The following is an 18,559-nucleotide window of genomic DNA, read 5'->3' as shown; positions in this document are numbered from 1 at the left end:
CTCTTTAAGGAATACCTGGGATAGGATGAAGTAATCCTTCTACCCCCCCCCCAAAAAAATAAAAAATAATAATAATAATTTTTAAAAAAACAATATTTTTTGTAAAGTGGTTAACCCACTGGCTATAGGGTGAATGCACCAATTTGTAAGTCGCTCTGGATAAGAGCGTCTGCTAAATGACTTAAATGTAAATGTAAAATAGTTGGGAAGAGATTTTTGACGTACCGATTCCATGGCATAGTGTTTATAAACTGATACGCAAAACGACGCCAGATTCAAAACTTAGAATTTTTCAATTTAAATTATTTTATAAAATTCTTGCTACAAATACAATGTTATTTGTATGGGGGATACAATCTTCCCAGCTCTGCAGATTTGGCTGTGAAGAGACAGAATCATTAGATCATTTGTTTTGGTACTGTCCATTTGTAGCTTGTTTCTGGACACAGGTCCATGAATGGCTGAAGGATTGCAATATTTTCATGGAGCTGACCCTGCAGATAGCACTACTGGATGATCTGAAAAGTCATAGTCAATCGATCAATAATATAATATTTATTTTAGCAAAAATGTTTATTTTCAATTCACAAACAAATGTTATCCCTGATGTCCTTACACAGCTCTCTGGTCTTGGCCATTGTGGAGAGGTTGGAGTCTGTTTGATTGAGTGTGTGGACAGGTGTCTTTTATACAGGTAACGAGTTCAAACAGGTGCAGTTAATACAGGTAATGAGTGGAGAACAGGAGGGCTTCTTAAAGAAAAACTAACAGGTCTGTGAGAGCCGGAATTTCTTACTGGTTGGTAGGTGATCAAATACTTATGTCATGCAATAAAATGCAAATTAATTACTTCAAAATCATACAATGTGATTTTCTGGATTTTTGTTTTAGATTCCGTCTCTCACAGTTGAAGTGTACATATGATAAAAATTACAGACTTCTACATGCTTTGTAAGTAGGAAAACCTGCAAAATCTGCAGTGTATCAAATACTTGTTCTCCCCACTGTATATATACAGTGGAGAAAAAAAGTATTTAGTCAGCCACCAATTGTGCAAGTTCTCCCACTTAAAAACATGAGAGAGGCCTGTAATTTTCATCATAGGTACACGTCAACTATGACAGACAAATTGAGAGAAAAAAATCCAGAAAATCACATTGTAGGATTTTTTATGAATTTATTTGCAAATTATGGTGGAAAATAAGTATTTGGTCACCTACAAACAAGCAAGATTTCTGGCTCTCACAGACCTGTAACTTCTTCTTTAAGAGGCTCCTCTGTCCTCCACTCGTTACCTGTATTAATGGCACCTGTTTGAACTTGTTATCAGTATAAAAGACACCTGTCCACAACCTCAAACAGTCACACTCCAAACTCCACTATCGCCAAGACCAAAGAGCTGTCAAAGGACACCAGAAACAAAATTGTAGACCTGCACCAGGCTGGGAAGACTGAATCTGCAATAGGTAAGCGGCTTGGTTTGAAGAAATCAACTGTGGGAGCAATTATTAGGAAATGGAAGACATACAAGACCACTGATAATCTCCCTCGATCTGAGGCTCCACGCAAGATCTCACCCCGTGGGGTCAAAATGATCACAAGAACGGTGAGCAAAAATCCCAGAACCACACGGGGGGACCTAGTGAATGACCTGCAGAGAGCTGGGACCAAAGTAACAAAGCCTACCATCAGTAACACACTACGCCGCCAGGGACTCAAATCCTGCAGTGCCAGACGTGTCCCCCTGCTTAAGCCAGTACATGTCCAGGCCCGTCTGAAGTTTGCTAGAGTGCATTTGGATGATCCAGAAGAGGATTGGGAGAATGTCATATGGTCAGATGAAACCAAAATAGAACTTTTTGGTAAAAACTCAACTCGTCGTGTTTGGAGGACAAAGAATGCTGAGTTGCATCCAAAGAACACCATACCTACTGTGAAGCATGGGGGTGGAAACATCATGCTTTGGGGCTGTTTTTCTGCAAAGGGACCAGGACGACTGATCCGTGTAAAGGAAAGAATGAATGGGGCCATGTATCGTGAGATTTTGAGTGAAAACCTCCTTCCATCAGCAAGGGCATTGAAGATGAAACGTGGCTGGGTCTTTCAGCATGACAATGATCCCAAACACACCGCCCGGGCAACGAAGGAGTGGCTTCGTAAGAAGCATTTCAAGGTCCTGAAGTGGCCTAGCCAGTCTCCAGATCTCAACCCCATAGAAAATCTTTGGAGGGAGTTGAAAGTCCGTGTTGCCCAGCGACAGCCCCAAAACATCACTGCTCTAGAGGAGATCTGCATGGAGGATTGGGCCAAAATACCAGCAACAGTGTGTGAAAACGTTGTGAAGACTTACAGAAAACGTTTGACCTGTGTCATTGCCAACAAAGGGTATATAACAAAGTATTGAGAAACTTTTGTTATTGACCAAATACTTATTTTCCACCATTATTTGCAAATAAATTCATTAAAAATCCTACAATGTGATTTTCTGGATTTTTTTCCCTCATTTTGTCTGTCATAGTTGACGTGTACCTATGATGAAAATTACAGGCCTCTCTCATCTTTTTAAGTGGGAGAACTTGCACAATTGGTGGCTGACTAAATACTTTTTTTCCCCACTGTATATGCGAGAGAAAAAAAACATATTACATTGATGGAAGTTACAATCTATCGGCAATATTAAAGCTGATCTACCCCCTAAAAAAATAAAATAAAAAAGAACAGCTCAAATAAGCAAAGAGAAATGTCAGTCCATCATTACTTTAAGACATGAAGGTCAGTCAATACGGAACATTTCAAGAACATTGAAAGTTTCTTCAAGTGCAGTCACAAAAACCATCAAGCGCTATGATGAAACTGGCTCTCATGAGGACCGCCACAGGAAAGGAAGACCCAGAGTTACCTTTGCTGCAGAGGATAAGGTCATTAGAGTTAACTGCACCTCAGATTGCAGCCCAAATAAATGCTTCACAGAGTTCAAGTAACAGACACATCTCAACATCAACTGTTCAGAGGAGGATGCATGAATCATGCCTTCATGGTCGAATTGCTGCAAAGAAAGCACTCCTAAAGTACACCAATAATAAGAAGAGACTTGCTTGGGCCAAGAAACACGAGCAATGGACATTAGACCAGTGGAAATTCCAAATTGGAGATTTTTGGTTCCAACCGCCATGTCTTTGTGAGACACAGAGTAGGTGAACGGATGATCTGCGTATGTGTGGTTCCCACCGTGAAGCATGGAGGAGGAGGTGTGAGGGTGTGGGGGTGCTTTGCTGGTGACACTGTCAGTGATTTATTTAGAATTCAAGGCACACTTAACCAGCAAGGCTACCAAAGCATTCTGCAGCGATAAGCCATCTGGTTTGCGCTTAGTGGGACTATAATTTGTTTTTCAACAGAACAAAACCCAAAACACACCTCCAGTCTGTGTAAGGGCTATTTGACCAAGGAGAGTGAAGGAGTGCTGCATCAGATAACCTGGTCTCCACAATCACCCGACCTCAACTCAATTGAGATGGTTTGGGATGAGTTGGACCACAGAGTGAAGGAAAAGCAGCCAACAAGTGCTCAGCATATGTGGGAACTCCTTCAAGACTGTTGGAAAAGCATTCCTCATGAAGCTGGTTGAGAGAATGCCAAGAGTGTGCAAAGCTGTCATCAAGAAGAATCTCAAATATAAAATATATTTTGATTTGTTTACACTTTTTTGGTTACTACATGATTCCATATGTGTTATTTCATAGTTTTGATGTTTTCACTATACAACTATACAATGTAGAAAATAGTAAAAATAAAGAAAAACCCTTGAATGAGTAGGTGTGTCCAAACTTTTGACTGGTATTGTATATATATATATATATTATGTTTTATATATATATTTACCCAAAAAATATATGGGGGATTGGAAATGATGCAGACAATTACATTGATGGAAGCCACAATCTATCTGCAATATTAAAGCTGATCTGCCCACTAAAAAAATGAAAAATAATCAATTAATTTAAAAAGAAACATACAGTATTTGTTACCAGCTCATAAAAAGCTTTAGCCGAATCATCAGACAGTGAGCCTCCCCACAGTGAAAGTCTCCTATCCCTTTTAGGGTTGAATTAAAGATGGATGTCAATACAGAAGGTGGTTGAAGGCATAGCAGGTATGAAAAGTACATTTGCACTATTTAAAGAAATATGTGAATGGCAATACAATAATAATTGCAGTATAGACCTGTGATGTTTAGGCGAGACCCCTGTGGACGATAAGGGAAAACAAGCTGCAATGATAATAAGATGTGTGTAGACGAGACTGCGTTGTCAATGTAAGCGTCCATGGAGGAAATGCTGTGGCATGGGAGGGGCCTTACTGACAGTAGTATGTCTCACTGGAGAGAAATGCACTGTTAATTAGAGAGATTGGCACCCAATCCCCTATATGGGTGATTCTACAGAAGTGGTGCAATTTTTTTTTATTTTATCCTATTTTTCCCAAACTTTCAGCACACATCTCTTACAACATACTGTATGTCAGATAGACATATCTACTACTCACACACTTTGTTTGTATTGCATATTGGAAATATTGTCCTGAATTCCTTCCAAGGCACCACATTTGTCACTTCCGAAACATAGTGAAGAAGTTGCAATAAAAGAGCGAACCATGCACAGTATTGACCATTTTGACTAACCTTCTATTGCAGATATATTTGGTAAATTGTTTTTGCATACAAAATCTACAAAATATAATTTCAAACCTTTACATTTAATTTAGAGAAATATAATCTCTATTGTGCTCTGTAAAATGTTCAATGTTGAATGTATGACTCTGAAACTTATTGATTGATTTAATTACTTATGCATCTAATTAATTATGTTAGATGTATACAGTATGTTCACTATTGAAGGTATACTTTTGTAAATCAGTTTCACTAAAATAAATAAGCTCAGCGAGTAATTGATGGTCGCTTCTCTTTGCTCAAGACAGCTTCCGTGTGCTGTGTGAACATAACTTCTGTACTTCTCGAGTGCTCGATAAGTTGTCACTTGCGGGAGCGTAGTCGTGCTTGAATGAGCGGCCAATCATACTGCTCAAATAGAAATAGCACAACATTTCTGCATGTATTCATCAATGGCTTTCAATGGTAGACTGCGACAGAGCAGGTCATTTGGTGCTGCTGCTTTCTTTGAAAGTGGTGAGAAGTACTGGGCAAATGCAGTCTCGCCACACGTTTTTCCAGCTGCTCTGATTTAAAGGATCAATCTGTCATTGCTTCATACATCTTTTTACTTTTAAATGATTTACACACACCCATTGATTCTTGAAGAATATAACTTATATAATGAATGCCTCATGAACATAGTCCAATTGTCATACCCCATCAGAAACACAAATATTTACTTGTTGAACTCAATTGTTTGTAAATAATACAATTTTAAACAAACACTGCTTAGCCTATGAATATGGTTCAAATTGTCATTTTATATCCTTAGCTCTGTCGATAAATTTGAAAATGGTTACATTTCTCTAACCACCAATTGTTCAGCTTTTTACCAAAACAGTGGCGAGGTGTCAGCTTTGATGTTGTTTGAACTGCAGACTGCCCCTTTAAGAGCCAGTGGGTATATACTGTATCAAGATTAGGAACATTGACAGATTCCCAGATGACAGATTGCATGTGTGTCTTATGTGAAAAAACAAGTTTACATTCCATGTACATTAATGGGGTAAACCTACTCTAATAGTATGTACAGTGGGGGAAAAAAGTATTTAGTCAGCCACCAATTGTGCAAGTTCTCCCACTTAAAAAGATGAGAGAGGCCTGTAATTTTCATCATAGGTACACATCAACTATGACAGACAAATTGAGGAAAACAAATCCAGAAAATCACATTGTAGAATTTTTAATGAATTTATTTGCAAATTATGGTGGAAAATAAGTATTTGGTCACCTACAAACAAGCAGGATTTCTGGCTCTCACAGACCTGTAACTTCTTCTTTAAGAGGCTCCTCTGTCCTCCACTCGTTACCTGTATTAATGGCACCTGTTTGAACTTGTTATCAGTATAAAAGACACCTGTCCACAACCTCAAACAGTCACACTCCAAACTCCACTATGGCCAAGACCAAAGAGCTGTCAAAGGACACCAGAAACAAAATTGTAGACCTGCACCAGGCTGGGAAGACTGAATCTGCAATAGGTAAGCAGCTTGGTTTGAAGAAATCAACTGTGGGAGCAATTATTAGGAAATGGAAGACATACAAGACCACTGATAATCTCCCTCGATCTGGGGCTCCATGCAAGATCTCACCCCGTGGGGTCAAAATGATCACAAGAACGGTGAGCAAAAATCCCAGAACCACACGGGGGGACCTAGTGAATGACCTGCAGAGAGCTGGGACCAAAGTAACAAAGCCTACCATCAGTAACACACTACGCCGCCAGGGACTCAAATCCTGCAGTGCCAGACGTGTCCCCCTGCTTAAGCCAGTACATGTCCAGGCCCGTCTGAAGTTTGCTAGAGTGCATTTGGATGATCCAGAAGAGGATTGGGAGAATGTCATATGGTCAGATGAAACCAAAATAGAACTTTTTGGTCAAAACTCAACTCGGCGTGTTTAGAGGACAAAGAATGCTGAGTTGCATCCAAAGAACACCATACCTACTGTGAAGCATGGGGTGGAAACATCATGCTTTGGGGCTGTTTTTCTGCAAAGGGACCAGGACAACTGATCCGTGTAAAGGAAAGAATGAATGGGGCCATGTATCGTGAGGTATGTTATTTAGGTATATGTATTTACCACCACAGCATGGAGAAAGTCAAGAGGAAGCAGTGGAGTGAGGTGGACATGTTCCATGCCATGAAGGACTGCGGGGCAGGGATGGCTATCCGCCAGGCTGCCAAGGTTAGGCATCTTTTGTTTTTAGGAGATTACCACGTGTATGTGAATTTTATCTGCTAGTAACAGTTTTCCTTTCTTAGCTACCAAGGTGCATGGTGTACCTCGGCAGACCCTGGCGGACAGGCTGAGCGGCCGGGTGACCCATGGTTGTCGCAGTGGACCACCCACATTGCTTGAAATTATCTGGTGCAGTACTGTATCTACTGCGCCAGCCATGGGTTCCCCTTCACCAGAGGCTGATTAAATACGTCGACAAAATAAGCAGGTATTTGGTGTTTATGTATGTAGATTGCTGGACTGACTGTTCTCAATGTGTGTGATGTAAATGTGGATGGTGATGCCAAAACAAACATTTTCATCCTGGATGGACAATTATATATTCTATTCTATTGTAGGTTTCGGCACCCAGGGGAAACAATCCCACCACTGGGAAGAGGTGGTGGGAAATGTTCAGGAAGAGGCATAGGAACCTGAGCATGAGGAGGCCGGACACCCTGGACAGGGGGAGAGCTGAGTGTGCCACACATCCGACTATGGACACCTTCTTCACTTCTTATGAGAAGCACATGGAGGAGAGTGGGTTGAGGGAGAAACCCAGACAAATCTATAACTGCGATGAGTCTGGGGACCAAGGAGCACATCACAGTGCTGGCCTGCTTCAACGCAGCTGGGGAGGATGTCCCCCCCATTTATCATCTACCCCAAGTGTTTCCCCGGTGGCCACTACACACTGGGAGCCCCCAAGCACTGTATGGACAGTCAACAGTGGCTACATTGACGGGGGCCTGTTCAGGAAGTGGTTTCAGCACTTCATTAAGCATGCAGTGAAGGAATGCCCTCTACTTCTCCTCTTTGATGGGCACAAGAGCCACATGGACCCGGAGGTGCTCGCGGCGGCACTAAGGGAAGGGGTTTTACTTCTTTGTCTTCCACCACACTGCATCCATGTCCTGCAGCCGCTTGACGTGGCATACTTTGGCCCTTTAAAGGCTGAGTTCTCCAAGGTAGTTGGAGACCTTAACCATTTTGACAACTCCTACATGGTAAACAAATCAGAATTTGACAGAGTATTCCGTTACCCGTACTAGCGCTGCAAGGACATGCGCTATGTGGTGGAAGGGTTTAAGAAGTGTGGCCTCTTCCCTTTTGACCCTTGAAGGGTCCCGTTTAATGCCGTCTCGGTCCCTACCGGGTCCCACCACCGCCTCTCCTGGAACCAGCAGCACTGTGCCGTCCATCAGCACCTCCTCCCCAGTGACCACTTGAGGACCCTCAGCCCCTGCTCCAGTCCCAACCCCTGTTCCAGTCCAAGCCCTAGCTCTAGAAGAGCACCCCCTAATAGAGGGGGGGCTGATAGCGAAGGACCTGGGGCACATCCTTACTGTCCTGAAGTATCGGCTAGAACGACACAGAAGACTCCCTGTGGTCGCCACATGCTTCACCGGGGAGGAATAAACACGCCAGTGGCAGGAGAGGGGTGATAAGGAGAGGGCCGAGGCAGAGGAGAAAGAGCGTTGGGCAGCCCTCAGAACACACAGGAGATGGCTGCCATGGATGAAACCACAGACGCCATCGCCTCTGCTGGACCCCCTGCTGGAACCACTCCTGACAGCTGCATCTCCACTGCCAGTGCCTCCCAGTGTGCAACACCTGTAGAAGCCGCCGGAGTCCCCAGCTGCAGAAGAAGGCCACGTGCTTACTCTCCCGGCCACACCATCGTTGGCCCCTCAACCCCACCATTACAAACACCAGCTCCTCCAAGCCATCTTTTATCAATTACTATTATTGTTGAAGAACTTCTACATTTTGCAAAACCATGTTAATCAATTTGATTATTATTTGATTTTTTATAAAAGAAGACACCACCTCGCTGCGGGGAGCATGATCCGCCTGCAAGCTCCCCTCAGGAGTGTAGATCCAAGGTGCCATGGGTGTGCTGTAACTTCTGCCAGCACTGGTTCAACTGCAGGTGTGTGCAGTGGGATCCAGAGGTAGGGGTGGAGCTGGATTTTTATTGTGATTTTTGTGACAATATAGGGATGGAGTTTGAGATTTAAATGTTTGTTTTGTTTGTGTTCATATGAAATTATCTATTTGTACAAAAAAATAAATGTCTAAAATATAATATATATATATTTATTCAACCCATCTTGTGTATTTCTTCCTTTACTTTCCAAGTGCATCTCTGCAACACAAACTGTTTATGTCAATGCACATTACTGAAAGTTCTATTTTATGTTAATTATTCATACTCATTTATATTTTAGTGTTCAACTGTTATCTACTTTCTTAAAACATACGATGAATCTTTAAAACAAATTATGAGACATTATTTGGTTACAACACAGAATATGTTGGTGAATAACCCTTTTTTAAGAGTCCACAGGAGGGCGCACCGGGCTACGCAATGAAAAGTTGACAATCAAGTCATAATTTTTTCCGGAAGGCTAAACACTTCGGATACGAGGTTGGTGTCTCTTTTTTTAACAAAATTAAACTGATATATCTTGTAATTGAACAAAATAGTAAGGTGGCCAATAACTGGGTATGCCGATAATACGGGACATATTTTTTTGCTAAACCGCTTATCAAAAAGCTGATAATAGTAGTATTTCCACTGAAATGTAAAACATGCTAATTGCTAACACGTTAGCAAAACTTTTTATGACACCAATAATCACAAAACTTTGATGGCTTGATCACAAGATAACACTGTTGAAGGTAATATTTCTTAGACACTGTTGAATATGCCGATAATACGGGGTTCCACACATTTCTTGAGTTTTGAGGACATGCATATTAACTTGACAAATATAAAATACATATAATTATTTCAGACACTAGCTCTAATTTTTGTTATTCCCTCTCCATAAAGCTGCGCGCAAACCACAAACTAAAAGCGCTGTAACTGGTAGCCTAGCAACAACAATCACATATTTTCTGCTGAAGCAGTGTTGCCAACTTAGCGACTTTGTCGCTATATTTAGCGAGTATTCATACCCGACTAGCGACAAATCTAGCGACTTTTTCTGGTGTTATTGGAGACTCTGACGTGAAAGCACGTATCATTCTTACTCTTCTCAACGAGCAGCGGGTGCTGCCTTGGGCCCCACCCCCGTCCCAAAGCACTCACAGGCAATCCCTCCCAGCTGCAGTCAGAGCAGGAGATGCTCACCCCTCCGCGTCCAGACTGCAAATGAATCGCGCATGCGGGAAGCCACCGCTGGCTGATCCCGCCCTGGCTTACATTCAGGGCGGGATGTAAATGTATAATGTTCTTTGTCTAAAATAAATCACTGCACAAAAATAAATCACTGCATTTGACTCACACAGCCTCAGTCACTTACTCACCTCATCCACTGTGTGTGTGCCTCTGTGACATAAGCTAAACATCTAGCTGGCTAGCTCATCATGTCTCAGTCTAAACTGTACACTCAAAAATACAGAAAGGAGTGGGAATCAAACCCTGAATTCAAAGGCTGGTTGAAGCCGTTTATTGGAGATGATACATGGGCATACTGCCTGTATTGTAAGGCTGATTTCTACGCCAAACTTAGTGATGTAAAAAAACACATGACAACTCAAAAACATTCTCAAAAGGCAAAGCATTATAACAGTTCCACCCAAAACAAGCTGCCATTTAAGGTTAAAAAAATTGACTGCAAAAAAGGCTGAGGCCACCATGGCATTAGCTATCGCTGATGTTGATAAAACAAGTTTACTGGAGAACGGAGACCAAGTAGAGACTTTTGGACAAGGTGGATAATTGTATAATATAAGGCAGTTTATTCAGAGGTAAAGATATCTGGAATCGCGTGCACGGACCCGTTCGTCAATCTCGTAGGGAGATATCTGAGAGAGCCCCTAAACATTGTGTGCTGACATTTTATACAATAAAATGAAGTAGGTTGATTCTAGTAGTTCTGATCTTCTGATTGGTCCTGATGAGTTGGGCGAGGTCACCTCCAGGCTAGTGTCACTGTTGCATTGGCTCTGAGTCGGGTTCTCTGTCTTCAGATGTTCAGCCTAAGAGAAGGGGATTTTTGTGTGTGTGTGTGCGTGTGTATGTGTGTGTGTGTGTGTGTGTGTGTGTGTGTGTATGTGTGTGTGTGTGTGTGTGTGTGTGTGTATGTGTGTGTGTGTGTGTGTGTGTGTGTGTGTGTGTGGGGGTGTGTGTGTGTGTGTCCTCAGAGCAAGAACTCGTGAGTTGGAAGAACTGAGAGACCTATGGCGTGGGTGTTGTTCTTAGCCACCTGCTGATAAGGCTGACAAGATAGAAGTCTTTTGTGCATTGTATTAAATACAAAGGCCCAACACAAGATGGGTCATGCACAAGATTTTAGTCAGACCAAGCTATAACATTGTATATTTACTACGACAAATCCCTCTCTTCACGTCTCCCCAGAGACGTGACCAAGTAACAGTAAAGAAGGAAAGCTTAAGACGTGACACAAGCTAACAGTGTAATTGGCAAAATAGGGAAAACTTTATCAGAAGATAAAGTTTTGATTCCCCCTCTTCACGTCTCACAAGAGACGTGACATAAAGCTTAAATGCTGCAATTTGGCAAAATAGGGAAAACTTTATCAGAAGATAAAGTTTTAATTCCCCCTCTTCACGTCTCACAAGAGACGTGACACAAGCTTAATAGTGCAATTGGCAAAATAGGGAAAACTTTATCAGAAGATAAAGTTTTACATTCCCCCTCTTCACGTCTCACAAGAGACGTGACAAAAAGCTTAAATGCTGCAATTGGCAAAATAGGGAAAACTTCATCAGAAGATAAAGTTTTACATTCCCCCTCTTCACGTCTCACAAGAGACGTGACAAAAAGCTTAAATGCTGCAATTGGCAAAATAGGGAAAACTTTATCAGAAGATAAAGTTTTACATTCCCCCTCTTCACGTCTCACAAGAGACGTGACAAAAAGCTTAAATGCTATTCATCATCCAGATATCCTTGGTCAGCATCGTCAATAGCAAGCAAAGGAAACATCTGACCGTTATCTGCAGGATGTGGATCAATAGCGGTGGTTATAATCCTGGTTGTCAGCGTCCGTATGCATGGAATGCAACAGCATCCACAAAGCACTAGAATTGCAGCAAAAACAGAGATGGATACAAGTATAGAAGAAACAAGCGTTTTATATTTACCAAACGCATCCATCCAAGAGTCCCACATTGAAGTATCCACCCCTGAGTGGCTCTTCATTTTGCCATTAAGAGTTCGTAACCCTTTCAGGGCGACAGTCAAGCTGCCATCTGTGGCTGTATTGTTGGGAATAAAGGTACAACATTGTTCACCAAACATAGCACATACTCCTCCTTTTTCAGCCAGGAGCATGTCGACAGCAATACGATTTTGGAAAGCCATGAGAGAGGTTGCAGCCAACTGGCCATGCACCTCCTCAAAACCTTGTTGTGTCCAATTGCCTAATTTTTGAACATTAATGTATGTAGTTAATTCTATCGACGTTTTTATTAATGGTATAACAGTCAGCACCCAAAAGACACTAACTGTACTCCATGTACCCATGTTCAAGGACAGATTCACAGACAACAAAGAGAGAGTGTTCTTATCAGCCTGTTATGTGAAACAATGCATATCAGTACAGTGCTCCTCCTTAATGCATTCCTTCCAAGCTATTCATCACATACAGATCTAATTAAAAATAAAAGCCAACAATTTTATGGTGTCACTCTAAACAGAGTATAATCACCCTTAAGAATAACAGGATATGGAAATTAAATCACAACATTTAATGTTAATAAAAATAAAAATAATAATTTTAACCCTCTATTCCTCCCCTACACCTAACATGTACTGAGTTGGCTACCAGCCACCCAGGAATCCTTTACCTTCACATCAGGAAGAATAAACAATCACAGTGGTTAGTAAAAACATAAGGTAATAAATGAGCAAGAACTGAAAATAAATGCGTGTATGTATTTTACTAGGCAAAACATGGATCATCCAGCTTGGTCTCAGAGTCAGTAGCAGAGTCACCTGCATCATCCTGGGCCGGTAACAACAGCATCATACCTGACGCCTGCACCACTCCTACCACTGACCTCCTGAGACAGGGGACGATGCAAGCAGCACAACACATTAACAGCAAAAACACAATTACTAGGGTCAGAAATCCAGTAACCACCATAGAAGAGTACTCACCAAACCAGTCACTCAGCCAGGAAATAAGGCAACATCCACAAAGAACAAGTATACCCATAGAGGCCATAAGTTCACCCAGAATAGTCACAACAATAGTTTTCCATTTACCAAATATGTTATCAAACCAACCGTCTATGGAGCTATCAATACCAGAGTTCTCAACCAGTTCGTTCGCCAGCGTGGTGATGGTCACTCAAGCGCTTTGGTCACGGGCCCGTCCGGTGCTATATTGTTGGAGATGAAAGTACAGCACATATATCCAAACAGAACACAAACCCCGTCCCGCTCAGCCAAAAGCATATCTAAAGCTATTCTATTCTGCCATGCCATTAAGCTAGTTGCCGCTGTCTGCTCAGCTAATCCCTTTATTGCATCACGAGTGTGGTTTATAAATATTTTGCTGGTTATATTAAATATAATTTATCCAATCTACATTTTTATTAATTGTTGACCACCAGAAAATACTTGATTCAAACTCAGCTGCGATCTGATTGTGGATCCCATCAATATATATCCTTTCATCAAAGGATCCCGGGAGGAGGTCCTACTTTCTATGTGACAACTCACCAGTCTCTGACACGTTTGATTGTTTGCGTATGTAGGTGAGTTCACAATCAGTTATCACCACACATCCATCAGATGTCAGCACGGGCCTGGTTTTGGCTCCTATAATCCTCTTGCTGCAACAAAGAGGAGAGATTTAGTCATGGTCTCTTTAGGTGTGACATTCTCTGTGTGGGAGCAGGAGCTAAGATGCCCTACCCTGTATCCTATCCTTACTAGTCCTAGAAAAACAATAATAAGAATCCCCTGTGACTTCAAACTGAGGCAACCCAGGTCGGGATGACTTTGTTATCGGGGGAAACAGATAGTGCAAGTTACCATAAGACTCTTTCACCACATTCCCAGGTGGCTTGCATGGAGGAAAAACCTGACAGAGAGTTAAAGCCTGTCAAGGGGAACGGAGTAGTTGTTATCCCTGGTTTGGCTGTCCTACAGGCAAAACAGTCCTCTTTAGACATAGTTTTTTGCCGTATACTGAATCCATTCCAACCACAGGTTAAGATTTCTATACCCCGTTTCCACCTGTACTACTTCCTCCAGGTCTATAGTTTTGCACTATCTTTACCACAGCCCCGGTCTCACTACCTCCCTCAGAGAGGTTTACTCTAGAATTTCCCCTTTCCCTACGTCTAGCTGTCTCCTATGCCTTTTCAACTTGTGTTAGGTTAACTACCACTTCTGGCTGAAACAGGAGGGTCCGTGTGTGCTAGGGATATGGCCCCCACAATCAGACAGCTACCTACCGTCGGGAGACCTGTGAATCCCCACCCTTGCCCTGAGAACATGTCAGATGCCAGAGGCCAACCCATTGCTTTACCTTCTATCGAACTCACACAGGGATGATCAGACAGGGTAAGGGAATCTTCGTTAAGGAGCCAACCCCCGAGCCCTAGTGGTAATCGGATCTTTCTCCTAACTCTGTGTTTGTTCGTCAGGTGTAGCTGGTTTTGCCTTTTTACAGTGTGTGACATGCACCTAGATGGATCTCTCAGCTATTCTGCTGGCAAAGGCAGTACTTGGTAGGGCCCTTCCCGCCAGGCCTGATTCAGTCTCCTGGTTAGATAGAGTGGGTCACCTTCTCCTTTAGTTCACCTGTGGGGCACAAAACCTCTGACATACAGGTGTGGTTAATAAACTATCATACATGTTTTTTTTTGTTTTTTTTTAAAGTATTTTGTCCTCTCCTTCGTATATATTTAATATTTAATCCAACCATCCCCCTCTTTGACACATGATTTGGCCATGTGTCAATATTACCACCTACCTATTTTACCCTCAACTTAGTAAAATAAACTATCTTAAAGTCCTCCTCTCATGCCTTTAGAATTTACTAGTGTGGATGATTAAAATAACACCAGAATGTTAAAACAGAGTTCAGAGGCCATTGAAATCATTTAACGAACTGTTTAATCCCATAGTATACTAAACAATTACCATTATTCTAAATATTTCATAAATGTTAGTTATCCCAAGTGTTCATTAAGTCCTCATGACATTCATTCTCATAAGAAATCATATATACCCCAAACTCAGCCAAAACCTAAAAAATCCATAAAATTCACTGTGTGCACCTTTAAGACCTATAACCCTTGACCTGCTGAAAACCCTCCAAAATTGAAACAACAAGACTTTATTAACATCATACTAGGTGTGTTGTTTTCTATTTGAAAACCCCAATTAAAAAACAACAACCAGACAGCCAGGTCATGAGGACTCCTGATTTCTCTCTTCCCCTTCTGCCTACAGTTTCTTAACTGGTGCCCTTTCCTTGCAGTAACTCCACGGTTCCTCACATTCTCTAGCAAAATGTCCCGTTTTGTCACAATTGTAACACTTCCACTCACTCCTGTCTCCACTATTACTATTTCCTTCTTGTCTGTCTTTGCTACCGTAACCTCTCTTCTCTCCTAGGTATTGACTAATAGTCTCACTGTCTCTAATTCAACACAAAACCCCATCATCCAATTAATTTTCATACCCATTACTGTCAATGCCAAATTAGGTTTCTCTGTTCCTGTTGAAGTGCTGAGTCAATAGTAGCCAATTCAAACACCTCACAATTTGGATCAAAAGGGTTCCTTAGTCTTCCCCCCACTAGAGTCTACTATTTCTCCCTCAAGGACTAATCACGCCTTATCTTCCTCTTTCTCACGCTCAAAGCTGGGGGATGGACTTCTCTCTCCTCTCTCCTGTCTGATGGATTGCATGTCTCTCTGAGACTATTACACAATTCAGTTATTTTCCCAACATACTCTCCGTAATCGGCCCATGGCAAAAGTGTCCTATGGGCATCCCCTGAAACCCACTGCCCTCTAACGGCAGCCCAAACCTTACTATTCCTGTCATGGGGTGGGTCATTCTTTCTACCGCTCTGGCCACGTCCTCTGTGTTCATGGCCTGTCTGCTAAATGGCATATTATTATTATTACTGTATACATCTAAGGTTGCTGGGGCCCCTTTCATTCCCCGCCAATAGATTAGGTAAGGCTATCAGTGGGTACTGGCCCCCTCCTCTCTCACTGCTTATTTCTCCTTTACACACCTTATGTATCTGTTTAAGCATGGATTCGAGTTTATCTGCGTCCAGACGTCCCTCAAAACCATACCTCTCCCTCCACCTGGTTATATAATGGAGATTTCTTCTATTCCTGGATTCCATTTTAATTACATCAAACATTTCTCGTCCCCAGTAAATTCTGGGACCTCTTGTGAGGATTTGCCCCCCCCCCCCATGGTTGGTACTGTTAAAAATCCCTTAGCCACCTCTTCTATATTACAAGTAAATTTAAAGTAATTCAAAATAGCTTCACACAACAACCCCTCATAAGGAGTGCTCAGCAGGAGTCCAATTCCTATCAGAAAACATACATACAAACATTTACCTCTGGTCAATTTCGGTGATTCTCCCCCACCTAATGATGGGTCAAATCTTATCCACTCATACGTCAAAACACACCTACCACACAACCTATCTAAAATAGGACCTTTTAACTGTGGAAACTCACAACCTATCAGGGATAGTAGTGACGGCCATGGCTATTTCAGTATATATATATATATGTATATAGAATTTCGGGTAAGGTCCGACTATCTTGGTGTACTTAGCCCGTCACTGGCCGAGGCCAGCAATGTATTCTTGGTGCCAACACCGACTTATCTCAGGTGCCCCACCCTCGTACACAAAGAATTTTCAATAATTTATTATTAGGAATTATTTTGCAAAAGGTATTATTGTTTTTCAGTTATTCGAGTTATTATATATTTTCCCAAAAGGTATCAGAATCGCCCTTTTGGAACAATATATTAGCAAACCCGAGCGCTTCTAAAATAATTATCAATTTTATCCTAGGAATTATTTTGCAAAAGTTATTATTGTTTTTCAGTTATTCGAGTTATTATATATTTTCCCAAAAGGTATCAGAATCGCCCTTTTGGAACAATATATTAGCAAACCCGAGCGCTCCTAAAATAATTATCAATTTAATTTTAGAATTTAGGGAAATACCAACACCACAAGAGGGAAAAAGTACAAGTCAGCTTTCAGCGTAGCGGCTGCATAACATGCCGAATAGGACTCGGTGGTCCTCTTAAAAGTTATCAACTAGTTAGTCTCATGAAACGGCCAATCTTACACAACATTCAGGTTAACATTTCAACATTCACATTTGCATTACATATCAGCATCAACACATTAATTCAGTTTGAGTTCCTCACAGTACATCTAGTTGAGTGCCAAGTCAACCGTTGCCCGACTATCTGAACTTGTATTTTTATTTTATTTTATTGATTCTCCTCAAGGAGACTCCCAGTCGTTTAAACCATTCAACTGGCGTCTAGTCGGGAGAACCTTTTCTGGACTTGGATTCTCACGGAATTAACTCAACCCGACTATCTGAATCTTTTTATCAAGCCACCAGATCCTTCTCTTGTGGATCAAATAAAAGGGTCCATTTCTTGTGAACCAAACCTCTGTAATAGGCTCCTCACTAGAGAGCCACACTTCAACAGAAAATAAAAGTCGGTCCTTCTCTCGTGAACCACTGTAACTAGACTTCTTCTCTTAGAGTCACATTTCAACAGTAAAAACCTAAGATTTATCAGCATCCACAGCAAAAATAAAAGGGTCCTTCTCTTGTGAACCAAAACCTCTGTAACTAGACTCCTCCCCTAGAGAGTCACATTTCAACAGTAAAAACCTAAAGAATTCAGATATCTTTACATATATGCCTTTTGAGTCATAATAGATATGTTATAAATTTAACAGTAATCCATACTCACGCTCAGTACTACTGATCTTAATTTTGGTTTATCCTATAATACAATATGCAGATTTTGTTTTAACAGGTTCTGCTTACCTTTGTATTGACGGCCGTCTAGATCAGTTTCCTGAGGCGAGCTGGATTCCCGGCTGCTCCTGCGAACAGGTCACCCGTCCTTCCTGATCCGTCTCTTACTTGTCTCCTGTCTCTATCAACTTTTATGGACCGAATTCAGAGTTAGAAAACCATCCTCTGCTACCAATTTTGTTGATAAAACAAGTTTACTGGAGAATGGAGACCAAGTAGAGACTTTTGGACAAGGTGGATAATTGTATAATATAAGGCAGTTTATTCAGAGGTAAAGATATCTGGAATCGCGTGCACGGACCCGTTCGTCAATCTCGTAGGGAGATATCTGAGAGAGCCCCTAAACATTGTGTGCTGACATTTTATACAATAAAATGAAGTAGGTTGATTCTAGTAGTTCTGATCTTCTGATTGGTCCTGATGAGTTGGGCGAGGTCACCTCCAGGCTAGTGTCACTGTTGCATTGGCTCTGAGTCGGGTTCTCTGTCTTCAGATGTTCAGCCTAAGAGAAGGGGATTTTTGTGTGTGTGTGTGCGTGTGTATGTGTGTGTGTGTGTGTGTGTGTGTGTATGTATGTGTGTGT

The sequence above is a fragment of the Coregonus lavaretus genome, assembly GCF_964263955.1.
Source record: "Coregonus lavaretus genome assembly, chromosome: 10".
Classification (NCBI taxonomy): domain Eukaryota; kingdom Metazoa; phylum Chordata; class Actinopteri; order Salmoniformes; family Salmonidae; genus Coregonus; species Coregonus lavaretus.
This window is presented reverse-complemented; position numbering follows the sequence as displayed.